Source organism: Aquarana catesbeiana, linkage group LG07 (assembly GCF_042186555.1).
Source record: "Aquarana catesbeiana isolate 2022-GZ linkage group LG07, ASM4218655v1, whole genome shotgun sequence".
NCBI lineage: Eukaryota > Metazoa > Chordata > Amphibia > Anura > Ranidae > Aquarana > Aquarana catesbeiana.
Window position 1 is genome coordinate 103365441 of NC_133330.1, and position 16458 is coordinate 103381898.

Here is a 16458-nt window from a genome sequence, read left to right on the forward strand (position 1 = left end):
CTACGTATGGTGGTGGATTTTCTAGCTTTCAGGAGCATAGGGATAATGGAGTCAGGCTCCTATCTACCAAGACCTGGGGTTCAGCAGTCTTTGATAGCCAGCACCTGCAAAGAAGCATGGTAAACTGGTTCTTTGGACCAGAAATCTGAGCGATTGGGGAGAACCCTTGGAGAATTTGCAAGTAGCCTAATAAGCTCCACGTGCTATGGCCACCTGGGCCAATGCCAATAAATTAGGATCATTGGAATGCCATCCAACTTGATTCTTGGGTGTGGAATTCCAGCCAAGCTACAATCAAATCCACTTCTTTTTGCACTGTGAGGCTTCTGGTTCCTCCCCATTAATTAATGTTTGTCAGCCTTGTGGCATTCTTCAGCTGGCTTGATATAAATTAAAGTAAATGGTGAAACTTTTCCCAAGAGGGGAAGAGTTGTCCAACCTCCTAGATCACTAGCAAAAAATTGAGGCATGCTGGGAGTGGTTATCGTGCCTGTCTGACACTTTTTGTTTGCAAGTCGCCCATTCTCCTGCAAGCAGCAATATAAACCTGTTGTCTCTAAATATCCCTTGTCCCTTCATGAACAATTAAAAATGTAGCTTCTCCACTGATCATTCTGTTTTCTGTTGGGCAAGCACTCATCAGAGTAACATTGTGTCATGGTGGCAGGCATCATAATTGACACAGATCAACATAGCTGGACAATGTGACTGAGGATGGAAGTACATTGTGGGACATATTTTTTATTAAAGGATTTGTCAAAAATTGTGTGTTTTTTTTTTTACTGCTTACGTTTTTTGTGAATGAGTTCTGTTAAAGGGGGCTTTCAGATTTCAATAAACTCCCCACCCTCAGACCCCAACAACCACAATATCAGGGTTGTGGGGAAGAGGCCTTTGTCTTCATCAACATACGGACAAGGTGCTTTGCCAGGGGAATATCCCCCCTTCATGTTGAGTGCAGAAAGGAAGGTGAGGTGCATGCGCATTCCCCCACCTTTTCTTGCCTGCCAGGCTGCATGCTCGAATAAGGTTCTGGTATAGATTTATTGCGGGGAACCATGCTTTTGGATTTGTGGGGGCCTGGTGTGAATTAAGAGGAAACCCCATGCCAGTGTTTTCTTTAAACTATAGGGGATTTCCAGCCATGTAAGCGAATGGGACCCATGACAGAACTGGTTGCCAAGGACTCAGCGATGACTGTACTCGCTGGCAGCATTAGCAACCATTGACAGCCAGAAGTAATACCGCTATATACAAATGGGTGAATGTTCAGTCTAAAGTCCCCTACAGTATGTAATAGCATAATGGACTTAACAGCCTTCTGTAAAGAGACATCAAGGATCTAATGTCACCTCTGGACCCCATTGAAGTTGATCAAGCATAGATCATGCTTGATCAGCTTCTTGCCCAGCCAGCGTTGCTGGGGGATGACACCTCCGCAACAGGAAGTGGCAAAATGCTCATTGCTTCTAAATTCAGAGGGATGATCAGTGAACAACGCACGCCCAACTGCTATAGTGTGTTTAAAACACTGCTGCCAGACTTTTAAATATGAAAAACATTGAAAATCAATACATTCATCAAATGGAAGATTACAACTTAACGCAAAAAAAAACAAAAGTACGTGTGCACAGCAATAATATCGTTCCTGGATACAAAACACACATATATACTGTATAGAAAAGAATCACCCTCTTTAATCACTTACCTACGTACATGTGCAAAATCACGTACCTGTACATGATTTTGCTCTTCCGGGTCTGCGGCGCACGCACATGCCGCCGGCGACCAACTCCTGCTGTGATTGGACACAACGGGAGCCAATCAGCAAGTCCAGCGGACCCACTGATTGTTCCTGAGAGAGGCAGATAAACAAGGCAAATTGCCATTCTGTGAGAAGGGAAGACCGACATCTTGTGTTTCTGCTAAGCAGGAACACAGTTAAAGCATCTCCCACACAGTTAGCAAGCACTCTCTAGGGACACATTTAACCCTTTCATCGCCCCTGATGTTAAACCCTTTCCTGCCAGTGTCATTAGTACAGTGATAGTGCATATTTTTTAGCACTGATCACTGCATTAGTGTCACTGGTCCCCAAAAAAGTGTCACTTAGTGTCCGATTTGTCTGCCGCAATGTCGCAGTCCCGCTATATGTCGCTAATCGCTGCCATTACTAGTAAAAAAAATAAAATAATAATTCCAAAAAAATATATCCCATAGTTTGTAGATGCTATAAATTTTGCGCAAACCAATCAATATACGCTTATTGAGATTTTTTTTAACAAAAATATGTAGCAGAATACATATTGGCCTAAATTCATGAGGAAATTTGATTTTTTTTACATTTTTTTATTGGATATGTTTTATAGCAAAAAGTAAAAAATATTGTTTTTTTTTTTTTCAAAATTGTCGGTCTTTTTTTGTTTAAAGCGCAAAAAATAAAAACCGCAGAGGTGATCAAATACCACCAAAAGAAAGCTCTATTTGTGGGAAAAAAGGACATCAATTCTATTTGTGTACAGCGTTTCACGACTGCGCAATTGTCAGTTAAAGTAACTCAGTGCCGTATCGCAAAAAATGGCCTGTTCAGGGGTAAACCCTCCAAAGCTGAAGTGGTTAAAACAGTCACATTTTGTTGCTTTGCAGCCTGAAATGAAGACATACACATTTTTTGTTTTATCCAGCTGTATTTACTCAGTGCAATTTATAACATCCAAGTGAAAGATAAAAAACCAACATGTCAGAAAACAAAAATTTTACATTTAAAAACAGAATCATTGAGTTGGAAAAAGGATCACCCCCTCCTAAAAATGTTTTATAAACTCAATCAGGTGTAGCTAATCACCTTCTCGATGGCACACAAAGCCATTTGACTTTCAACTGTGATCAACTGTGGTCATTTTGATTATCTCAACATAAAAGAGCTTTCCTGGAGCATTTTAGTCCCTGAGTGCAACTGAAGCAAACAATCACGGGGATAAATTTGTGGACAGGCACAAGTCAGAGTATTTTATTAGAAACAATAAGAAAAATGGACAGTTACATAGTACAAGAAGATTATGCGATGACATAAATTCAAAGGTGTTTCTCTCCGTAAGTATTGAATATTAAGCAATGATGCAGAAATAAAGGATAGCCAATCCAACATTGGATTGTTAGGTGATCAAATAGCAGAGCCGGGGGGCATGGCCTGGACATGGCTGAGCAAAGTTGCATCTTGTGAGAGCTCCCGGCCTTACCTTGCCCTTCCCGGCTAAATCAACTATTTACCACCGGTATGCTATCGGCAAAACAAAATAGAACAAGAGCATCTACACAGGTAACCCCCTCCAAGACGTCCAAGGGCGATATACAGCAATTTTTCATGTAACTCTAGAGACTCTCCCTGGGCACTATAGTGGTGGCTCCCCTCAGGAGGCCCAGGCTCCAGACACTCCATCTCCCAGTCCCTTGGCTGCCTCGGACTGCTTTCCCAGAGACTCCAGCGGCATATTGGCCAGAGATCTCTTTCTCCCCACAACGACCAGGTGCAAGCCAGCTTGACCAAGACATTCAGTCATTACTGCAGGCCCTCCCCTCTAAGATTGACATTGAAGCCCTGATCCTCCGGCTGGAGGAATCCCACTGCCGAGACATCCAGGAGGTGAGGGATGACATGACCACACTCATTGACAGGGTGGCTACAGGAGAAGCGTCTTTCTCCACCCTGGCACACTGGGTGTCGGCTCTGGAGCAATCCTGAGACACTCACCAAGACACGGCCATTACGCTACAGCTCCACCTCGAGGACATCGAAGAATGGAACCTGCAGCTCCGTGGTCTCTGGGAGCTGCGGGCGCTGAAAACCTCCGGGAGACTGTCGTAGCGATCTTCCACAACGTCTTGGAGACCCCCCTGTGACGCTGGAAATAGACAGGGTCCATAGGGCCAGGGGCCCCAGGTCGCTAGATCCCGCCAGACCGCACCGCTACACGCAGAAAGAAGACATACTGCGTAATGCCTGGGAGCAGAGAGACGTGGAATTTGATGGGGCTCCAATGAAGATCCTACCCGATCTCTCCCGGGCAACGCCTAGACGCAGGGCTCTCCTACTCCCTGTCCTGGAGGTGGCGAAACAACGAGAATGCACCTACCGAGCAAGATGTCACTTTCTGTTTTCCCCCTGACTACCTCTGCCCTTGTAGCTGACCCACCTTGTGGACGACCCACTGCCTAGCAGTAGCAGACGGTTTACTGCGGACCCCCTCCCCTCGTGCCCCCCCGAGTTCACTCTCTCCCCGGACTAGCAGGGTGTTTTGACCCCCCCAATGGTGGAACTTCCTGCACTGTGCATGGACGCCCACTGCGGGAGGACCCAAGCACCATCCTGTCTCTTGACTGCCTGTTGACCCTGAGATGTGCACATATATCCCACATCCACTGTGGAGTGATCTTTTGGGGGCTTTTGTTCCCTAATGTTTTACCCCTGCTGTAGACGAAGTATTGTTTCCTTGCAGGTTGCAGGGGTCCCGAACTTGCAAGCTCCACCTGCTCCACTTTACGATGAAAGTTATCTATGCTGCACTAATGCCGTTTTATGTTTTTTACAGTGTTACGCCTAATGCTCTTAATGAAGGACTTTGTGCCTTAATGTTTAAATGTTTGCTTTTACATGCAGAATAGATAGATGGTATCTAGCATGTTGTACACAAGACAAATGTATGTATCATAGACTGGTTACACTGGCTTCCACGCAGGGCCCTGTCTGCCAGATCCTGGCCCCTGGAGAGAATTTCATGCTTGTTCTCCTTGATTGATGCTCTGAGAGAGGGGCGTCCCAGATGTCGCGTGCTACGGCAGCTTGCTAACCGCACCTGAGTACATCACATGTCCGAGCCATCAGAGATTAAGACGGCCCTCACATGCTCACCTTGGGTGGGGGTAGGGGAGAAAATTATCGCCACTATGCCTGTAAATGACCTGGCTCCTATGCAGCTGGGGTCACACCTGTGTGGAATTCATGTTCACTAATTTCTCCTTGCTGGGAGAGTTGCCTGACTAGGATGCCTTACAAAGGGAGGGCAATCCCTGGATGGTTACGGGAATAATGGGGAGATCACCTTATATATGTATATATAAAATCTTGCAGTGACCATACCTCTTCTATTGCATGTGACACTAACCCCATGCCTACTAAGTAGAGTTTATGTCATTCTAGGAGGAGACTTTGGGACAGTTGCAGTGGTGCATTCGTGGATTTTCAGGGAGGCTCAGATGAACACTTGCACTTAGCTTTAGCACATATTTCTGTTTAGTTTATACCTTACATTGCCACAAGTCTTGATACAAATGTTGATTGTATGCTGATATGTTACGTGAAATAAATTCCATACCATACCATACCAAATAAATAAATACCATTGCTGGGGGCGGTGGGACGGGTCGGGGGCTCTCTTCCTGGCTCTGTCTAACCACTCCTCTACATAGGAATACGCTAAATTCCTAGTCGTTCACTGGCAAGCGTTTTAGCAAAACTTTGCTACTAGCTGGTTTAAACTAAGGCAGCTATATCTTATTGGAGCCTCCTACTTACTTGGTCTGCCTGACCTTGTCTACTACTGCTCTCCTTCCCTCTTTGCTTCCTCTCTTGTATTCAATCACCCTTGGTTCCATTCACTTCCTTGGACCTTCCCTACTCCCTCCTTTTTTCCCTATCCCTTTTTCTATCCCCCCCCCCTACCCCCCCCCCCCCCCCCGATATACTCCATGACCATGGAGGTACTCAGATTAATCTCACTCAATGCGAAAGGACTCAACGTCCCTGAAAAAAAGATGGATGCTCTTGCAGGACATGCACCGTCTTCAAGCAGACATCACCTTTGTACAGGAAATGCATTTTAGAGATAACAAACTACCCATACTCAGGAACAAATTTTTCCCTATGACATACCACTCTACATACCCGACAGCGAAAGCTCAGGGAGTATCCATCCTACTGTCTGCACGGGTACCCTGGATACATCTTGACACATTGACAGACCCCGAAGTATGTTTCCTATTCTTAAAAGGCATGGTTGGTAGCGTCAGGGTGACACTAGCAAATTTCTATGTCCCTAACAGTCAACAAGACCTTTTCCTTATTCGGCATCTTAAAACACTCCTCGAGTTCACAGAGGGCCAACTAATTCATGGGGGAGATTTTAACATCCCTCTGATCCCCACAGAAGATACCTCATCTGGTCTTCCTCAGTTCCGCCTGGCACCAGCAAACGTATTGCAAAATCCCTTCATAACTCACAACTGGTAGATATCTGGTGCCTTTTTCACCCTGGTGAAAGAGACTATACATTTTTCTCCACACAGCACAAAGTATATTCATGTATAGATTACTTTCTGATCCCACATGCCCAGCTACACACGGTCTGGGACACCTCCATAGGCTACATTACATGATCGGACCACGCTCCGGTTGTCATGTCCTACGCCCTATCTGATAGTCCCACGGCTCAGAGTCGGACATGGAGACTGAACGAGAGTCTCATGCAGGACCAAGATGTGTTAGCTGACGTCATCAAAGAAATAGGGCATTACTTCCAAACCAACGACACGCCTGACAGCGACACGGGCACCTCCTGGGAAGCCCACAAAGCGGTGATACATGGGGTACTTATTAAACACGGGGCTAAGATCAAAGGACAATGTAGAACTCAATTGACTTCCCTTCTGTGTGATCTGCAGGCTGTGGAAGCTCGGCATAAACATGCCCCGTCACAACCTCTGGAAAGAGAACTTAACGCTATCCATAAACAAATTACTGACCTCATGCATTTTAGAGCCAGGGCGGCTCTCCAGGTCTGTCGTAAACGATCATACGAGTCAGGTAATAAATGTGGTAGAATATTGGCCCAGTCCCTCCGCTCACAGAAATTAAGGTCTTACATACCTCACATTATGTCTCCTGTCCATAAAACTACCCTACCTCAATATGTCACACGGGAATTCCAACTTTTCCATGAGTCACTCTATAATTTACATACAACAACCCCATCCCACAAGCGAATATTATTACATTATCTAAGCTCCAACTGGCCATTGGAAACACTAAACCAAGGAAAGCACCAGGGCCCGATGGCTTTCCGCTCCAATATTACAGAACTTTGCTCCCCTCCCTTGGTAACCACATGGTTAAACTCCTTTCTTTAATTCTTTATTTTTTCCATACAAAGTGTGTACAACAAATAACACCTCCAGCGTAGGTACATTACCAAAGTCCAGCAAAAAGAAAAAATGCAGACAAGGTTACAGAAGCAAGATCTACGAATCAAGTTTTCTTAGTTAGCACCACATTCAAGGCACATGGGGGAGAGTCCCCGGTATAACAATACTGACAGTGTACGGGACCCTGAGATTGCTCTGGGAGTTTAGTCGTTTGACCTGGAGCTGGCGTTAAAGCATATCAAGCTGTGTCACACATTGATATGATATATTTTTATAGGTAATTGGGGAGCAAGGGGATCCGAAGAACTGAGGAGCCCATACATGAGACATGTGAAGATGTAATACATTTAGGATCTTCACTGTATCTGATCAGGTAACCCATGAATGGGAAAGATTTATAAGAGAACTGGTATCCCCAAAGGTAGGGGAGGAAGGTAGGGGGAAAAACAAAAACAGGAGACAAGAGGGAGTAGAGAAAGGTAGAATAAAGTGTTATAATGTACTATAATGAAATGCGATGCCCTCTGCCTAGGAGGCGGAACCAGCCCATTAGGTCAGTTAGATTGTGCCATTTCTTGGAGATAGGCTTCTGTGTATTTAAAATGTTGCCAGGGTCTCCAGGTCTCTCGAAAGGTCTCCTCTCGATTGTGCAGGGTAGCAGTAAGATCCTCCATATCCCTTAGTTCGTTCACTTTAGTAAACCATAGGGACTTTGCCGGTGGTCTCTCCGATCTCCAATATAGGGTAATACAAGCCTTGGCGGCATTCAGTAACTGAATGATGAGGGAGGTCTTGTATTTCTTGATAGGTCGTTCCGATAAATCGAGCAAACAGGCCGCAGGATACCCCTCCAGAGAGACACCAGTTAGGTATCTGATTGTGCGAGAAACTTCAAGCCAGAATGGGGTGAGTTTTGTACATGTCCAAAAAACATGTAGCATCGTCCCTTCCTCAGTGCCACAGTGCCAACAGAGGCTGGGCACCTGGGGAAAGAAGCGATGTAGAACGGCAGGAACTCTATACCAGTGAGTCATAATTTTATAACAAGTTTCCTGGACCCTGGTGGCTATAGAAGATTTCTGGGCAAAATAAAGATTTTTTTTCCTCTGTACATCAGTGAATTGGGTTCCGCGTTCCGCCTCCCACTTAGTGAGAAACAGGGGAACATACCCTTCCTCCGGCTGAATTAGGGAACAGTAGAGAAGCGAGAGACAGTGTTGCACTGGTTCCCCACAGTGACAGATGAGCTCTAGTTCAGTGAGTTGACGGGTAATGCCCGGTTTCCTCAAACAGCTGCGCAAGTAATTGTGCCCATTGCCAGTCGCTTAAGATGAGGGTTCTGCAAACCAGGTGAAAATTCCGGATTGCCCAGAACCGGCACCATGGGGGAGGGCTGCGGGGACACTGAGGAGCGCCGAAAAGCTTTTCTGACCACTGACAAGGTACTGCCTAATGTAGGGTGCTCCGCGAGGTCCCTACACAGAGGTGTAGTAATCCAAGGCCAGCTCTTGACCATATCCCCGGAGTCCTCCACTTCCATGGCTACCCAGTGCTTTGCCTCCGCATGACAGTGCCAGTCCACCAACCTAGTGAGGTGAACTGCCCTGTAATAGGCTTTCATGTCCGGGAGGCCAACCTCACCCCCGCTTTTAGGTAGAGGAGTTGAAGTCTAATACGTGGTTTGCGATGGGACCAGACAAATGCACGGAACATAGAGTCGATTTGTTTGAAAAAAGCTGGGGGTAGACAAATGGGAAGTGCCTGCATCAGGTACAAAACCCTCGGCAGCAAGGTCATCTTGAGGGCACTACATCTGCCGAACCAAGTCAGCGTTAGAGAATGCCAGTGCAGGAGGTCCATCTTAAGGCGAAGGAGTAGTGGGGCAAAGTTTGCCGAGTAAAAATCGACAGGATCCGAAGTAATGTCAACTCCCAGGTATCCAATGAGGTTGATCGCCCATCTCAGCGGAAAGGCCGATTGCAACCGTTGGACAATATTCCTGTCTACCGTTATGTTAAGGATGGAGGATTTGGTTAGACTGATTTGAAAAAAGTACCATATTCTCGAAGGGATTGAAGTACGTTAGGGAGGGAGGTAAGTGGTTCTGTTAAAAAGAAGATAAGGTTGTCCGCAAAGGCGGCCACCTTGTGGGATCCCGAAGGTTTGGGGTAGCTTACAATGCCCGAATTTGCTCTTATCCTGCACAGGAGGGGCACTAATGACAAGATAAAGATTGGGGGAGACAGGGGGCAGCCCTGATGTGTGCCATTCCAGTTGCTAAAGAAGTCCGACCTCGTCTCGTTAACTTTGACCGCTGCAGTTGGGTGTGTATAGAGGGACAGTATCCACTTCAGCATGGACGAGCGAAGGCCTATGTGTTCTAAAGTAGCTTGTATAATAGACCAATCTACACGATCAAAGGCCTTCTCCGTGTCGGTAGACAGCAGGAGAAGAGCCCATTTAGAAGTCCTTGCCGCATGGATCAAATTCACAACTCGGATGGTGTTATCCCTTGACTCCCGTAGCGGCACAAAGCCTGCCTGATCTCGATGAATAAGACTTGGTATGTGTGGGAGTAGTCTGTTGGTCAGGACTTTGGCAAAGAGTGTATAAAACTACCAAAGAAACAAATACTCCTGTGCACAGGTGTGTTTGCTAGATGATCACACGATCAATTTAGATATTAGCTTTCGGCCTTGCTGCCCTCCAGGATAGGGATATCCTAGTAGTAGACAAAAACACAAAGAAGAGAGGGCGCACCAGCCTAGTGCATTATCTTAAGGTACATTTATTCAGTTAGAAAACATAATGAAAACTACTCACAAAAGTGGGAGATATAAACGCTTAGAAAGGTCTTTGACATATGGCAGTCTGTCTACTGATTGCAGTCTCTGGGTCCTGGGGAGTGGACATATGAACCGCTGCTGGCTGACGCATTTCGAAGGGATTCCTTCTTCATCAGAGCCTAGCAATGTTGCTCTCTCACAGCTACTTCTGGGAGGCACATCCCAGATCTACCTCAAAACTCCTCCCCCTAAAAAATCCCTCCCCAGCAGATGATGGGTGGTCCTAGAAGGGAGGCGGACTATAGCCAATTGTCTGTGATATCAATAAGGATTAAGTATAAACATAGACAAACATGCATAAACACACATGCATATACACATAGACACACATGCACACACACATACATATGCGTGTGTGTACATAGGCAGTGCACATACAGCGCTAGGGATAAGCCTGCATCATACAATTAGCTATGTGTGTCTCTAATTGCAAGCTGCAGATGGAAAAGCTCAAAGAGTTAGCCATAGGGCAAATAAGATAATAGTGACTGTAACAGGAACAATGGATGTTCCTGATAGGGGTGAAGCTGTCATTACTGTTACAGTCACTATTATCTTTTTTTTTTTTTTTCACATTTTATTGAATGCATGCAAGAAATACATAAAGAAATGGATTCCATGAATCCTCCACATTTGTAGACAAAACAATAACTTTATGGGCAAGGCCCAAAGGGAATAGAGAACAGTAAAGAGCACACAAGCGTAAACAATCACTAACCATCTGTGTCAAGTTCCCTCTCAGGTCCTCTCGATCCTGAGCACATAGATGCTAATTTATAGAGTTCGGGTCAAAAGCAGGCTAGAAAAATTTCTGTTTAACCTTCTCGGGGTATATAAAAAAAAAAATTGGGGGGGGGGGGAGGGGGAAGAAGGGGGTAGGATTAGCTAGTGTAAAGGGGGTGATCCTTCAAGAGATGAGCGGAAGAAGGAGGAAGAGGGGGTGAGATGATCACCAGCTGCCCTCTCCTTTGCCTATTTTAGGGGCCATCCATGTGAGTCGCCGTTAGCGTGATACTGAAATAGCTTATATGTTTTATTTTGCAAGGTCACTGTTTAGCTTCAGGTTAAGTCCTTCATTAGATCCAGGTATGACTGGGAAGTCTTATAGGACGTCCATGCACCCCATATCGCAGTAAAGGTAGAGATTTTATCTAGTGAGGTATAGATCAGCTCCTCCATCTCCGCAATCCGATTAATCCGGCGGATGCATTCGGGCAATGTCGGTACAGATGTTGATCGCCAGTGAGTTGGTACGCACATCCTGGCCGCATTGATCATGTGTAGTGCTATCGATTTGTGGTATCGTTTTTTAGGTATCTCAGGTAAGTGTAAGAGATACTGTGCCGGAGAATACTCCAACGGGAGGGAGGATTCCTTTGATACTATCTCATGAACTTTCCGCCAATAGGGTTGCAGTGATGGGCAACTCCACCAAATATGAAGGAAAGAGCCTGTCTCTCTGCCACATCGCCAGCATTGTTCGGCACAGCAGGTGAGAATTTGTGTATTAAGTCTGGGGTTCTGTACCAGCGTGTTCTCAATTTATAGCCGTTTTCTTGTACTGAAACGTTTAAAGAACCCTTGTGAAGGTAGAAATTGATCCTGTCCCAACTTTCCTCCTCCATGCCAAGCGCAGACTCCCAGTAAGCATACTCCGAGCGTAAGCTCGCTGGTGCTTTCTCATGAAGTGAAGCATAAAGTGTTGAAATGACATGCCTCTGTGGGGGTGCGCTTGAGCATAGTGCCTCCAATATTGTAGGGTTCGTGGTAAAACCTCCCCTACGTACTGGGTCATCCAAAAAATGCTTAAGTTGTATATAGGGCCAGAACGGAAATGAGCCGTATTAGAGAGATTCTCTAGTTCAGTTTGGCGTAGGAATCGGCCTCTACAAAAGAAATGCTTAGCCAGCATCTCGGTGTATGGCCATTCTGCCTCCACAAGGGTTCTTGCTAAGCCCGGAAGAAAGTCTGGGTTGTTACGAACTGGGGTAATGGGGCATATTTTTGCGGAAACCGCATGTTTGGCGCAAGCCCTATTAAAGGCATTGAGGGTGGGTCCTATAAGCGGGTGTAACAGGGCCGAGGGGGCTATATGTTCCCTGGGTGTCCACGGTAGGTATCGTAGGTCAGAGTTGGAGACCAGATTCTCCAGGCCTACCCAGTCCTTACAATGGCTATGCACTTTCCAGTCAACTATGCGCGCTAGATGCGCTGCTCAATAATATTGCTGCATGTCTGGGAGGCCGATGCCACCTCATTCTTTCGGTAGTGTCAATTTAGCCCAACTTATTCTCGCTGTTTTCTTGTGCCAAATGAAGGTACGACAGATGGATTTGTACATGCCAAAGAAGGAGGTAGGCAGGTGAATCGGTAAGGTTTGGAATTTATATAGAAGACGTGGGAGGACTATCATTTTGAAAATGGACGATCGCCCAAACCAGGAGATATTCAGCTTATACCATTTCTGGGTATCCTGCTTTATCTTTTGTAGTTCCATCAGGAAGTTCCTGCTATATAGCTGTGATAAGTCAGCAGGTAGTTGAATACCTAGGTACTGAATGGCATCCAATTTCCAATAAAAAGGAAAGTTGTGTTGGCATTGGTTGACTAAGTCTGGGGGTAAGGAGACATTTAATGCAAATGATTTGGTATAATTGATTTTTAAATTTGAAATTTTTCGAAATTGATCTAGGACTAGCAGGAGATTGGGTAGGGACGTTAAGGGGGAAGTGAGGAAGAAGAGTACATCGTCAGCGAAAGCGGCAATCTTGAATTCCTGTTCCCGCGCTCGTATGCCCTTAATGTCCGGGTTGGCTCGGATACAGCAAAGGAGGGGTTCAAGCGAAAGAATATATAATATGGGAGACAAGGGGCATACTTGTCTAGTTCCATTATGGATGGAGAAGCTGTCCGACAGGTGGCCGTTGACTTTAACTTTCGCTCTAGGGTTGGTATATAGGGACATAATGCGGGTCCGCATGTACGGTCCAAATCCGATTGAGCTCAAAACCGCAGCCATGTAGTCCCATGCCACCCTGTCGAACGCCTTCTCTGCGTCTATTGCAAGAAAAAAACCCTCTTGGTGCAAGGATGTAAGCCAATGATGTAAGTTAATCACTTTTATCGTGTTATCCCTGGCTTCTCTGCCAGGGACGAACCCCACTTGGTCCAGACCAACCCAGGCTGGCACATGGTAGGATAAACGGGAAGCCAAAATCTTGGCAAAGAGCTTCACATCTGCGTTTAGAAGGGAAATCGGCTGATAACTAGCTACGTTAGTGAGGTCTTTCCCCTCTTTAGGAACCACTGCAACATAAGCTTCCAATAGCCTCTCTGATTCACATGAACCGGTGGAAAGTAAGTTAAATGCTCTAAGAAAGCTTGGTGAAAGGATGTCTGAAAACGTTTTATAGTATAAGGCTGTAAAGCCGTCTGGGTCCAGGCTTTTGCCTGGTTTAGTGGCTTTTAATGCCTCTACAAATTCCTCAGGTGATAGGGGGGCCTCCAGTACTTGGGAGTCTGCATCTGATAATGTGGCGGGACTAAAGTTATGTAAAAACTCTCGGATTAGTGTGGCACGCTTAATGGATGGGACACCGTCTGGGTTTCCAGAATGAAGATTGTATAGCTTACTGTAAAAAAGTTGGAATTGCCTAGCGATGTCTTCATTCCTAGAATGAACCTTACCTGATACGTCTACAAGATGATGAATTGTGGAAGCTAACTTGCGCTGTTGGGTGGCTCTAGCCAGAAGTCTACCAGGTTTATTGCTCTGTTCATAGAACAATTTCTGAGACAGGGTATTACCACTTCTTACCCGCTTGTGTAATTCGTCCAGTAATTGTGAACGTGTTTCCACCAGTTCCTGCGATACATCAAGTGCTAAAGTGCCCTTATGTTGGGCTTCTAATTTGTGTATTTTAGCGGACAATTCAAGCACCAATGCTTGATGCTCTCTTTTCTTTTTTGCTGAAATAGCTAGTAATTGACCTCTAATGACACACTTATGCGCCTCCCACTGTGTCATGGGTGAGACGTCAGGGGTATCATTGTGAAGAAAAAAGTCATGAATTCCTCGCTTTAAGTCAGCTAGGTCTGCAGGATCTGTCAGAGTGGACACGTCTAATCTCCACAGTTTGGTGTTGGTAACTGTTTCTGGGAATACAAGGGTCATTGTGATAGGGTGGTAGTCTGACAGTACCATATTTTCAATAGTAGCCTCATGGAGGTATGGCAAGTCTGGTTGGGTTAAAAATAGATAATCCAGTCTCGAGTAACGATTATGAGGAGGGGAGAAATAGGTATAGTCGCAGTCTTTGGGATAGAGAGTTCTCCACGTATCATGAAGTGATAGGGAAGCTAATTGGGTTTTGATTTGGCGTAAGGCCGAAAAGGGGAGAGAGGAAGTTCCCGTAGATGTGTCTACTAAGGGGTCTAGGGGGACATTTAGATCTCCCCCTAAGATTAGAAGGCCTGATCGGAACAAAGCAAACTTTGTAGTGATCTCCCTCATGAAGGCGACCTGTTTAGTGTTAGGGCAGTATATGTTTGCTAACGTCAGCGGCTTATTGTTCCAGGTACCTTTCAGGAAGATAAACCTCCCCTCTTGGTCTATTAGTTGGTCTTCTATGTTCAAGGGAAAGGTTTTAGACAACAGGATAGAAACCCCTTTGGACTTCGAGTTGGGGTTGGTGGCATGGAAAGCTACTAGGAACCGCTTATTTGAAAAGCGTGGCACAGACCCAGACTTAAAGTGCATTTCCTGAATGAAAATAACTTGTGCTCTAAGTCTGTGGGCTTCTGTTAACATGTTGCTGCGTTTTTCTGGGACATTTAGGCCTTTGGCATTGTGCGAGTATATTTTGAGAGAAAGGAGGAGCTGAGCATGTTACTGCATTTGCCATGGTCAATTCTATGGGGTTGACTCTAAAGGATTACTACAAGGTAGCTAACGGGTGGAGTGTGTGAATGGAGAGGGCTGCTGGTGAGAGAGGGGGGGGGGAGGGAGAAAGGAGTGTAAAATGTGACTGAAGAGGAAGGTGGCTAGAAAGAAAAAAGGGAAGGGGGGGGGAGAGGGAGAAGGAAAAAAAAAATTAAGGGGCAGGGGAAAGGGTGTATTAAATGTGTGGGATGGGTGTAGCCGAGAAGGAGTAAATGTGAGGTTAGGGCTGAAGCTTATCCCAGCTTGAAGCTGAGTGAGTACCAGAAGATACAAGGTTCTCCTGTTATGCTGAGAACTCGGGTAGCAACTACCAGAGGTGGGAACAGGCCTGCTAGCCCACCTAATTGAAAGGGGAAGGGAAGGTGAGAGGGAAGGAAAGGGATCCAGTTTCTAACAAATACAGTCACTATTATCTTATTTGCCCTATGGCTAACTCTTTGAGCTTTTCCATCCACAGCTTGCAATTAGAAGTGCAATCGGGCGATAACTCCCACACTGCAGCGGGTCTTTCCCCTCTTTTGGGATGAGGGAAATATAAGCCTTTAAGGTATCCGCTTGGAATAAGTGTTCCTCTGTAATGGTATTGAGGGCAGAAACCAAGGGTTGTGACAATGTGTCGAAAAAAGTTTTATAGTATGCCGGAGTTAGGCCGTCAGGGCCAGGGGCCCTTTTTGGTTTCTAAGAGGCCAGTGCCGCTCCCAGTTCTGCAACTGTTATGGGTTCTTCCAGCTCCTCCCGTACAATACTGGGAAGTGATGGCATGCCCGAGGCAGCTATGTAGGACTGGGGGGTATGTCTACCTTTTGCCGGGGAGCCCACAGATAGGGGTCTGTCTAGATTATAAAGACCTGCATAAAAACAGCGGAACTCCTTTGCTATATCTGAAGAGGTATTTAGCTTTTGTCCAGTAGGGGTCAGGATGTGGGGAATATAGGTTATCGTGCAAGGGCCTTGCAAAGCCCTAGCCAACAGTGACCCGGGTTTATTTGAAAATCCATACATAGTACGGCGCACCCACGCCAACTTCTGTTTTGTTTTATGAAACAGAAGCGTACAGAGTTCCTCACGCACCTTGAGGAGATCCTGAAAAGTTGCACGAGCAAGACTAGCCTTGTGTGCGCACTCCAGGCTGCGGATCAGGGCGAGGAGTTCTTCCGTGCATCGGGTTCTGTCGCGTTTAAGACGGGCTCCTATTTTAATCAGTGCGCCCCTGACAACCATCTTGTGGGCCTCCCAAACCACAAGGGGGTTAGGTATGGACCCCTCATTAATGGAAAAATACTCCCGTAGTGTGTTTAGTATCTCTGAGCGGGTTTCCTCTGACTGAAGCAGGGCTTCATTTAGTCTCCAGGATGGGGGGGACCGAGTCACTGGCCCCAGCTGGAGTGTCAAGTGGACTGGCGCATGATCGGAGAAGGATATGACATCAATGGACCTAGAAACCACTCTGGTTAGGTCTTTATGTGACAACAG